Raw genomic sequence first — 11218 nt, forward strand, 5'->3', positions numbered from 1 at the left:
TATTTATTTAGTATTATTAGTGTATATGTTGATATGTATGGACTGTACTGGATGCCCTTTTAATAAACTTAATGTAAAAAAAAAAGGTTACTCTGGATCTCCTTCCAGTGGGTAAAATCTAATAAACTACCCTATGGATGCCCTCCCAGTCAACGAAATGTTAGAAAGTGCCCTCTGGGTGCCTCTCCAGTGTATTGACTTCCAAAAAGTGCCCTATGGGTATGGATGTCTTTGTAGTGAAATAATGTAAACAAAAAGGTGCCCTGAATGCCTGAGTGGATCAAAGGATGATTCACATGTGAATGGATCGAAGTTCAGTTTGAATGCAAATGAAACTGATAACAATGAAATTGTCAAAAGGAAAATCATTCTCACCGAAAAAGCTTTTGGGTTTAAAATGGAGAAACTTAGAAAAGAACGCCAAACCAGAGTGCATAAAATAAAAGGTGTCATCGCTGCTTTAAAGGAGCTCATGGAGAATGATGATAATGTTTCACAGGTGCAAACTCAACTGGACATTTTGACGCAATTGCATGGTGAGACAATTTCCCTGCATGGATCACTGATGGAAATGCTACCTGAGGTGGAAAAGGATAAACAAAAGGTGTGGTTTGCAAGCGTCAATAAATACAGCAAAGGATTTATTGAGGATGTGAAATTGTGGCTGGAACTAAGAGATCAGTCTCAAGATCTGCAACAAATGACAACGTGGAGAGACTACCAAATTACAAGGAATGTGAAAATCCTCCAAACTTGCAACTGTTTAAGTCACATCTTGACAGTAAAATGTCCCCAGACATGGGACAGGAGGATTTGCCTGGAAAAAGGAATGACATGGAACGGGATGACATTCAACCAAATTACAGCATCTCAAATGTTGGAAGCAGGAAAAAATGTGGACCAAAAGCTGGAACTTCAAGAAGTTCAAGCTCCTCTGTATCCTCTTCTCGTGTCAAAGCGGAAGCTGAAATGGCTGCTCTTCTCACTCGTCAGAAGTTACTCAAACAAAAACAAGAGCTGGAGCAGCAAGAAGAGGAAATAAAGAAAAAGAAAGAAAGGTTTGAGCTTGAGATGGAGATAGCAGCCGCTCAGGCTAGGATGGAGGTCCTAAGAGTCTCAGGAAGCAGTGTGAAAGGCAGCAGATGTAGAAAATCGGATGGTATGGAATCCTACATGGCCAGACAGGCTCATGCTGCTCTTAACGCTGAGGTTGATTCATTTGTGCCTGGTGGCCAAGGAGTGTATGACAGTCGAATTGCAACCAAGTCTCATCAGACAAAGGCAAATGAAAGGAAAATTACTGTTGATGTTGGATCTCAAATAGCTCAGCAGAGGCTGCCCGGGTACCTGATGGCTCCTAATGTAAAGAATCATGTTTCAGCTTCTCAGTTTGCAGACAGTCAACATGCTCAGGTGCCAGTTATTGATGACAGTCACAATTTGCTATCAATAATGGCAAGGCAAAATTACCTTTCTGCTCCGCTGGTGCAACGACATAACACTTCTCATTTACCAAAAAGAGAAATCCAGGTGTTTGATGGAAATCCTCTTCACTATCACGCCTTAATAAGAGCCTTTGAGCACAATGTAGAAGAAAGGACAAGTGATGTTGGAGACTGTCTGCACTTTCTGGCACAATACACAAGAGGAGAACCACATGAGCTTGTTCGAAGCTGTCAACAAATGCCTGCAGACAGAGGATATCAAAGGGCAAAGGCTTTGTTGGAAGAACATTTTGGGAATGAGCAAAGGATTGCTTCTGCTTATTTGGACAAAGCACTCTCATGGCCTGTGGTTAAAGTAGAGGATGCTAAATCTCTCCAAGCTTATGGTCTCTTCTTAAGAGGATGTTGCAACGTGATGGATGACATACAGTACATGTCTGAGCTTAACATGCCTGCAAACATGCTGACGGTGATCAAGAAGTTGCCATATAAGCTGAGAGACAAATGGAGGTCAGTAGCTTGTGATATTCAAGAGACCCGTCACAGAAGAGCTACTTTCCCTGACATTGTGAGTTTCATTGAGCGCCAAGTAAAGATTGCAGCAGACCCTATATTTGGTAATATACAGGACACTCAGAAGACAATGCAAATTAAAGACAGCAGCAAAGATACCTATCAGCGTCGCACCCGAAATCAAGGAAGTAGTTTTGCAACTACAGTAGCATCGGTTGATGGAAAGACCCATGTGAGAAAGGAAGGAGGCCCACTGGAGAAAAGGACCTGCCTATACTGCAAGGGTGAACATGCACTGGAAGTGTGTTCTCTATTGGGAAAGAGGGCACATAAAGAGAAGATCACTTTTCTGAAAGAACATGGAGTCTGCTTTGTCTGTCTGTGCATAGGGCACATAAGTAGGGACTGCAAGAGGAGACTGTCATGTAAAACATGTGGAGCTAGTCACCCTAGCGTGCTCCATATTCACCCAAAGAACAAAGACCAAGGTAGAGATCAAGCAGGTATGTCAGATACAAACGCAGCAGTGGGCAGCTCTCTGATGGCGTTGCAAAGTAGTGGTCTTACTGGGGCCGGTGACCATGACTGCAAGCTCTCCATTGTGCCAGTCAAGGTCAAGTCTAAAAAGGGTCACAAAATTGTGGAAACCTATGCCTTTTTGGACCAAGGCAGTTCTGGTTCCTTTTGTACATCACGTCTGATGAATAAGCTGAATGTTTCAGGAAGAGGAACTAAAATTCTCTTACGCACTATGGGCCAGGAAAAGCTTGTGGGAAGTTCCATTGTCTCAGATCTGGAGGTGGCTGGCCTGGAAAGTGACCTCTACTGTGACTTGCCAGATGTCTTTACACAGAAGAAAATGCCTGTGTGCAGGAGTAACATACCACAGGAGCAGGATCTGGTCCGATGGCCATATTTGCGAGGGGTACACCTACCTGAAATTGACGCAGACATTGAACTTTTGATCGGTTTGAATGCACCTAGAGCCCTGGAACCCATAAAGGTGATTCCAAGTGAAGATGGAGGGCCATACGCTGATCAGACATTGTTGGGATGGACTGTTAACAGGCCAATGTCTGGTGAAGCAGAACTGGATCAACCCAACATTACTGTTAACCACATCTCTGTGGTGAAATTGGATGAACTGTGGAAGCAGCAGTTTCAACTAGACTTCCCGGAATGCAGCCATGAAGAGCAACTGAGTCCATCAAGAGAAGATTGCCAGTTTATGGAAATGGTGAAAAGCACTGTTGAGCTGGTGGATGGTCACTACACCATTGGTTTGCCTCTAAAGAAAGGAAATGTGTGCATGCCTGACAACCGCAAGCTAGCAGAACAACGCGCCTTGAGTCTGAAAAGAAGGTTCCAGAAAGTTGCCATATTTCAAGCAGATTACTCCGCCTTTATGCACAACATCATTTCCTGTGGTTATGCTGAACAGGTGCCTGCTGAAGAAATGTACCAGAAATGAACCAGAACCGAACATGAACCGAACCAGAACTGTATGAGAACCGTACCAGATCCGAACTCAAGCAAACAGAACCAGAACAAGAACCAGTACCAAACTAGAGCAAACAGAACCAGAAACAACTCAAGTAAATAGAAACAGAACCAACTCAAGCAAACAGAACCAAACTGGATTAGGGTTAGGGTTGGGGTTAGAGTTAGGGTAAGGGTAAGGATTAGGGTTAGGGTTATGATTAGGATTAGGGTTAGGGTTAGGTTATGATTAGGATTAGGGTTAGGGTTAGGGTAAGGATTAGTGTTAGGGTTAGGATTAGGGTTAGGGTTAGGGTTGGGATTAGGGTTAGGGTTAGGGTTAGGGTAAGGATTAGTGTTAGGGTTAGGGTTAGGGTTAGGGTTGGGATTAGGGTTAGGGTTAGGGTTGGGATTAGGGTTGGTGTTAGGGTTAGGATTAGGGTTAGGATTAGGTTTGGGGTCATGATTAGGGTTAGGATTAGGGTTAGGATTAGGGTTAGGATTAGGGTTAGGGTTGTGTTTAGGGTTAGGGTTAGAGTTAGGGTTTAGGGTTAGGGGTTAGGGTTAGGGTTGTGATTAGGGTTAGGGTTAGGGTTGGGATAAGGGTTAGTGTTAGGGTTAGGATTAGGGTTAGGTTTAGGATTAGGGTTAGGTTAGGATTAGGGTTAGGGTTAGGGTTAGGGTTAGGTTTAGGATTAGGGTTAGGTTAGGATTAGGTTTAGGATTAGGGTTAGGGTTAGGATTAGGGTTAGGTTTAGGATTAGGGTTAGGTTAGGATTAGGGTTAGGGTTAGGGTTAGGGTTGGGTTAGGGATAGGGTTAGAACCAGAACCAAACCCAACCAAACCTAACGAGAACTGAAACAGAACCGAACCAGACCCGAACCAGAACCGAACCAGAACTGTACCAGAAATGAACCAGAACCGAACCAGAACCAAACGCAACCAAACCCAACAAGACCCGAATCATACCCGAACCAGACCAGAACCAGAACCCCACCAGATCCGAACCAGAACCGTCCCAGAACCGTACTAGAACGGACCCAGAACCGGACCAGAACCGAACCATGCCAGAACCAGAACCGTCCCAGAACCGTACTAAAACGGAACCAGAACCGAACCATGCCAGAACCCAACCAGAACCGAACCAGACCAAAACCAGAACCGTCCCAGAACCTTACTAAAACGGAACCAGAACCGAACCAGAACCTAACCAGAACCCAACCAGAACCCAACCAGACCAAAACCAGAACCGTACTAAAACGGAACCAGAACCGAACCAGAACCGAACCGAACCATGCCAGAACCGAACCAGAACCGAACCAGAACCGAACCAGAACCGAACCAGAACCGAACCAGAACCGAACCAGAACCGTATGAGAACCGTAACAGACCCGAACTCAAGCAAACAGAACCAGAACAAGAACCAGTACCAAACTAGAGCAAACAGAACCAGAACCAACTCAAGTAAATAGAAACAGAACCAACTCAAGCAAACAGAAACAGAAACAGAACCAAACTGGATTAGGGTTAGGGTTAGGGTTAGGGTAAGGATTAGGGTTAGGGTGAGGATTAGGATTAGGGTTAGGGTAAGGGTAAGGGTTATGATTAGGATTAGGGTTAGGGTATGGATTAGTGTTAGGGTTAGGATTAGGGTTAGGGTTAGGGTTAGGATTAGGGTTAGGATTAGGTTTGGGGTCATGATTAGGGTTAGGATTAGGTTTGGGGTCATGATTAGGGTTAGGATTAGGTTTAGGATTAGGGTTAGGGTTGTGATTAGGGTTAGGGTTAGAGTTAGGTTTTAGGGTTAGGGGTTAGGATTAGGGTTAGGTTTAGGATTAGGGTTGGGATTAGGTTTGGGGTCATGATTAGGGTTAGGATTAGGGTTAGGATTAGGATTAGGGTTAGGGTTGTGATTAGGGTTAGGGTTAGAGTTAGGGTTTAGGGTTAGGGGTTAGGGTTAAGGTTATGATTAGGGTTAGGGTTATGATTATGATTATGATTAAGGTTAGGGTTGGGATTAGGGTTAGGGTTAGGATTAGGGTTAGGGTTAAAATTAGGGTTAGGGTTAGGTAAGGATTAGAGTTGGGGTTAGGGTTATGATTAGGGTCAGGGTTAGGGTTAGGATTAGGGTTAGGGTTATGATTAGGGTTAAGGTTAGGATTAGGGTTATGGTTAGGGTTAGAGTTAGGGTTTAGGGTTAGGGTTATGATTAGGGTTAGGGTTAGAATTAGGGTTAGGTTTAGGATTAGGGTTAGGGTTAGAGTAAGGATTAGTGTTGGTGTTAGGGTTAGGATTAGGGTTGTGATTAGGTTTGGGGTCATGATTAGGGTTAGGATTAGGTTTAGGTTTAGGATTAGGGTTAGGGTTAGGGTAAGGATTAGTGTTAGGATTAGGGTTAGGGTTAGGGTTGGGATTAGGGTTAGGGTTAGGGTTACGGTTAGGATTAGGTTTGGGGTCATGATTAGGGTTAGGATTAGGTTTAGGATTAGGGTTAGGGTTATGATTAGGGTTAGGGTTAGAATTAGGGTTAGGTTTAGGATTAGGGTTAGGGTTAGGGTAAGGATTAGTGTTAGGGTTAGGATTAGGGTTAGGTTTAGGATTAGGGATAGGGTTAGGGTTGGGATTAGGGTTGGTGTTAGGGTTGGGATTAGGGTTGGTGTTAGGGTTAGGATTAGGGTTAGGATTAGGTTTGGGGTCATGATTAGGGTTAGGATTAGGGTTAGGATTAGGGTTAGGATTAGGGTTAGGGTTGTGTTTAGGGTTAGGGTTAGAGTTAGGGTTTAGGGTTAGGGGTTAGGGTTAGGGTTGTGATTAGGGTTAGGGTTAGGGTTGGGATAAGGGTTAGTGTTAGGGTTAGGATTAGGGTTAGGTTTAGGATTAGGGTTAGGTTAGGATTAGGGTTAGGGTTAGGGTTAGGGTTAGGTTTAGGATTAGGGTTAGGTTAGGATTAGGTTTAGGATTAGGGTTAGGGTTAGGATTAGGGTTAGGTTTAGGATTAGGGTTAGGTTAGGATTAGGGTTAGGGTTAGGGTTAGGGTTGGGTTAGGGATAGGGTTAGAACCAGAACCAAACCCAACCAAACCTAACGAGAACTGAAACAGAACCGAACCAGACCCGAACCAGAACCGAACCAGAACTGTACCAGAAATGAACCAGAACCGAACCAGAACCAAACGCAACCAAACCCAACAAGACCCGAATCATACCCGAACCAGACCAGAACCAGAACCCCACCAGATCCGAACCAGAACCGTCCCAGAACCGTACTAGAACGGACCCAGAACCGGACCAGAACCGAACCATGCCAGAACCAGAACCGTCCCAGAACCGTACTAAAACGGAACCAGAACCGAACCATGCCAGAACCCAACCAGAACCGAACCAGACCAAAACCAGAACCGTCCCAGAACCTTACTAAAACGGAACCAGAACCGAACCAGAACCTAACCAGAACCCAACCAGAACCCAACCAGACCAAAACCAGAACCGTACTAAAACGGAACCAGAACCGAACCAGAACCGAACCGAACCATGCCAGAACCGAACCAGAACCGAACCAGAACCGAACCAGAACCGAACCAGAACCGTATGAGAACCGTAACAGACCCGAACTCAAGCAAACAGAACCAGAACAAGAACCAGTACCAAACTAGAGCAAACAGAACCAGAACCAACTCAAGTAAATAGAAACAGAACCAACTCAAGCAAACAGAAACAGAAACAGAACCAAACTGGATTAGGGTTAGGGTTAGGGTTAGGGTAAGGATTAGGGTTAGGGTGAGGATTAGGATTAGGGTTAGGGTAAGGGTAAGGGTTATGATTAGGATTAGGGTTAGGGTATGGATTAGTGTTAGGGTTAGGATTAGGGTTAGGGTTAGGGTTAGGATTAGGGTTAGGATTAGGTTTGGGGTCATGATTAGGGTTAGGATTAGGTTTGGGGTCATGATTAGGGTTAGGATTAGGTTTAGGATTAGGATTAGGGTTAGGGTTGTGATTAGGGTTAGGGTTAGAGTTAGGTTTTAGGGTTAGGGGTTAGGATTAGGGTTAGGTTTAGGATTAGGGTTGGGATTAGGTTTGGGGTCATGATTAGGGTTAGGATTAGGGTTAGGATTAGGATTAGGGTTAGGGTTGTGATTAGGGTTAGGGTTAGAGTTAGGGTTTAGGGTTAGGGGTTAGGGTTAAGGTTATGATTAGGGTTAGGGTTATGATTATGATTATGATTAAGGTTAGGGTTGGGATTAGGGTTAGGGTTAGGATTAGGGTTAGGGTTAAAATTAGGGTTAGGGTTAGGTAAGGATTAGAGTTGGGGTTAGGGTTATGATTAGGGTCAGGGTTAGGGTTAGGATTAGGGTTAGGGTTATGATTAGGGTTAAGGTTAGGATTAGGGTTATGGTTAGGGTTAGAGTTAGGGTTTAGGGTTAGGGTTATGATTAGGGTTAGGGTTAGAATTAGGGTTAGGTTTAGGATTAGGGTTAGGGTTAGAGTAAGGATTAGTGTTGGTGTTAGGGTTAGGATTAGGGTTGTGATTAGGTTTGGGGTCATGATTAGGGTTAGGATTAGGTTTAGGTTTAGGATTAGGGTTAGGGTTAGGGTAAGGATTAGTGTTAGGGTTAGGATTAGGGTTAGGGTTAGGGTTGGGATTAGGGTTAGGGTTAGGGTTACGGTTAGGATTAGGTTTGGGGTCATGATTAGGGTTAGGATTAGGTTTAGGATTAGGGTTAGGGTTATGATTAGGGTTAGGGTTAGAATTAGGGTTAGGTTTAGGATTAGGGTTAGGGTAAGGATTAGTGTTAGGGTTAGGATTAGGGTTAGGTTTAGGATTAGGGATAGGGTTAGGGTTGGGATTAGGGTTGGTGTTAGGGTTAGGATTAGGGTTAGGATTAGGTTTGGGGTCATGATTAGGGTTAGGGTTAAGATTAGTGTTAGGGTTAGGATTAGGGTTAGGGTTAGGGTTGGGGTTAGAATTAGGGTTAGGTTTAGGATTAGGGTTAGGGTTAGGTTAGGACTAGGGTTAGGGTTAGGGTTGGGTTAGGGTTAGGTTTAGGATTAGGGTTAGGGTTAGGAATAGGGTTAGGTTTAGGATTAGGGTTAGGTTAGGATTAGGGTTAGGGTTAGGGTTAGGGACCAGAACCAGAACCAAACCCAACCAAACCCAACCAAACCCAACGAGAACCGAAACAGAACCGAACCAGACCCGAACCAGAACTGTACCAGAAATGAACCAGAACCAAACCAGAACCAAACCAATCCAAACCTAACCAAACCCAACAAGACCCTAACCATACCCGAACCAGACCAGAACCAGAACCCAACCAGAACCGAACCAGAACCGTCCCAGAACCGTACTAGAACGGAACCAGAACCGAACCAGAACCGGACCGAACGATACCAGAACCGAACCAGAACCGAACCAGAACCGAACCAGAACCGAACCAGAACCGAATCATGCCAGAACCCAACCAGAACCGAACCAGACCAAAACCAGAACCGTCCCAGAACCGTCCCAGAATCGTACTAGAACGGAACCAGAACCGAACCAGAACCGAACCAGAACCGGACCGAACGATACCAGAACTGAACCAGAACCGAACCGAATCATGCCAGAACCGAACCAGAACCGTATGAGAACCTTACCAGATCCGAACTCAAGCAAACAGAACCAGAACAAATCAAAGTTTGGTCATTGTTAGTTACAGTCAATCATTTTACGTCACTAAATCAATACATTACCTTGTCACACTGCATCCTGCAAAAAGTCCAAAGTATCAAACAGAAGATCTGTATTCATTCATTTGCTTCCACAACAAATGCACGATTTAGCAGGAGCCACATCTTTACAACAGTTGATGCTGGTGCTCATGGGAAATTCAGATTTCATACTGAATAATTGATACAGATTTTGTCCATAGAAGTCACAAGATTCAACAAAACATGAACATTCCTCACAATGCCTTTAATCTGCATTGAATTTAGATATTAGCTCAAGATTCTGGGTAATAAAATGTCAGGGATTCCTGGAAATTAAAACTACTAAAACTAAAAAAAAAGGAAGATTGTTTCAAGAATTGAGAATTTCTTGTATGACCTCTGAGACATTTTCAGGATTTTTTTCTGGAATAACTGTTTATATTATGCTGTGAATGAGATCATAAATGAAAAGAAATGAGGTTGTAACATCTTGATGGAGGTACAGATATAAAACAATAGGAGTGAATCATATAGCTGTTGCATAGCTAATTATATTATGGCATCAAAAACATCTACTGGTCTTATCTACAACCCTTCTTCAGGGATCTTATGCAGTGTCTAAAATGAAGAACCTTGCATTGGTTCACCTTCTATAAAGCTCTGTTCAAATATGTTTTTTCAAAGAATGGTAATTATATACAGTGTTATATGTATAGTTAAGATTAGTAATAGAGTAATACAGGTTTCAACCTAATATCAACCAGTTTTTAATGGACTAAAATACAGTTGACAACATCAACATGTCAGAAAACACATTTTTGTTTGAAGAAATTGTCCATTTAAGGAGTAAAAAGAAGGGCTAAAGTGATTATTGTGAAGCCGTATCTCAAAAGTAATATTTAAACAGTATTTAAAATCTTGTCTGTGGAAAGTCATTATTTCAATGTTGACTATGAGCCACTGTATTGCTCTCATTAAAGGGAAAAAATATAAAAAATAATAAATAAATAAATAGAATATAATAATATAAATAATAAATAATAAAATAGACTGAAATTAACACTGATGCCTCTTTCTGAACTACAAAGGCAAACACAACCATCAGCGAGAAGATTCATCATTTCTATATCATTTTTTGTACGTGTCACAAAAGGTATGAACAGAACACTGCCAAAATAGTTTTGTTTCACATTTTCCAAAAAGAAATATATGAAAAAAGAAGGTTGTTATTTTTTTGGTTAAAAAACATCATTTCTCATAGGACAAGATCAGGAGAGACTGTTTTGTCCACTTGAGGGGGCTGAATTGACACAAATTGAAAGTTCCTCACAATAGCTCTAAGCCAAAAATTAAATGTAATGCATGATAGGTGTCATGTGTCCTGTTGCAAAAGCAAATATCCTGGTTAAATCTGGCCTAAATCTAACCATTTCATTAATGGAGCGCCGCCTGCAAGCTAGTTCAGGCAGACAACTCGAGCCGCGCTCATCATACTGACACGTCACCACCTCTCCATCAGCTGATCTCAACATCCTCATTCGGCGGTCTATTTAAACGGCAAGTCTCCCTGTCTCTGCCTCTGCTTGCAGCGCTCCTGCTGTTCTGCTCAGTTCTGTGTGAAGTTCGTCCCCACCTCCTCCCCGGCTTCCACCTGCGGGCTCCAAGGGGGTTAGTCCTATCTCATTGCTCCTAATGTCTGCATTTAAATAATCTACGAGGAGTAATGAAGCGGAGCCCACACGCCAAACACAATACTGTATGCTGCAATAAACTTATTAAGTAAACGTGAGTTGTCTGACTGAACTGTAATCATCAAAAAGACAAAACAAAACAATTTTGGACAAGTTTTCAGCATCTTCTCAAAGGTGGCCACAGACGATTTTTCACCATCTATTCAATAGAAAATGTTGTGGCAAAGTGCCAATATGAACTGCTCCATAAACGAAAGTTAAAGTTAAAAATTGCACACACAGCAGTGGACTCTAAGTGACCCAGTAACAGCCACAAATAGGCGACCGGTGGGCCGGATGCGGCACGCGGGGCGCCTATTGAGGGCTTCTGGTATAGATCCTCCTGGTCAAATATTACTCCAA

This window comes from Notolabrus celidotus, chromosome 11, assembly GCF_009762535.1.
Source record: "Notolabrus celidotus isolate fNotCel1 chromosome 11, fNotCel1.pri, whole genome shotgun sequence".
Classification (NCBI taxonomy): Eukaryota; Metazoa; Chordata; class Actinopteri; order Labriformes; family Labridae; genus Notolabrus; species Notolabrus celidotus.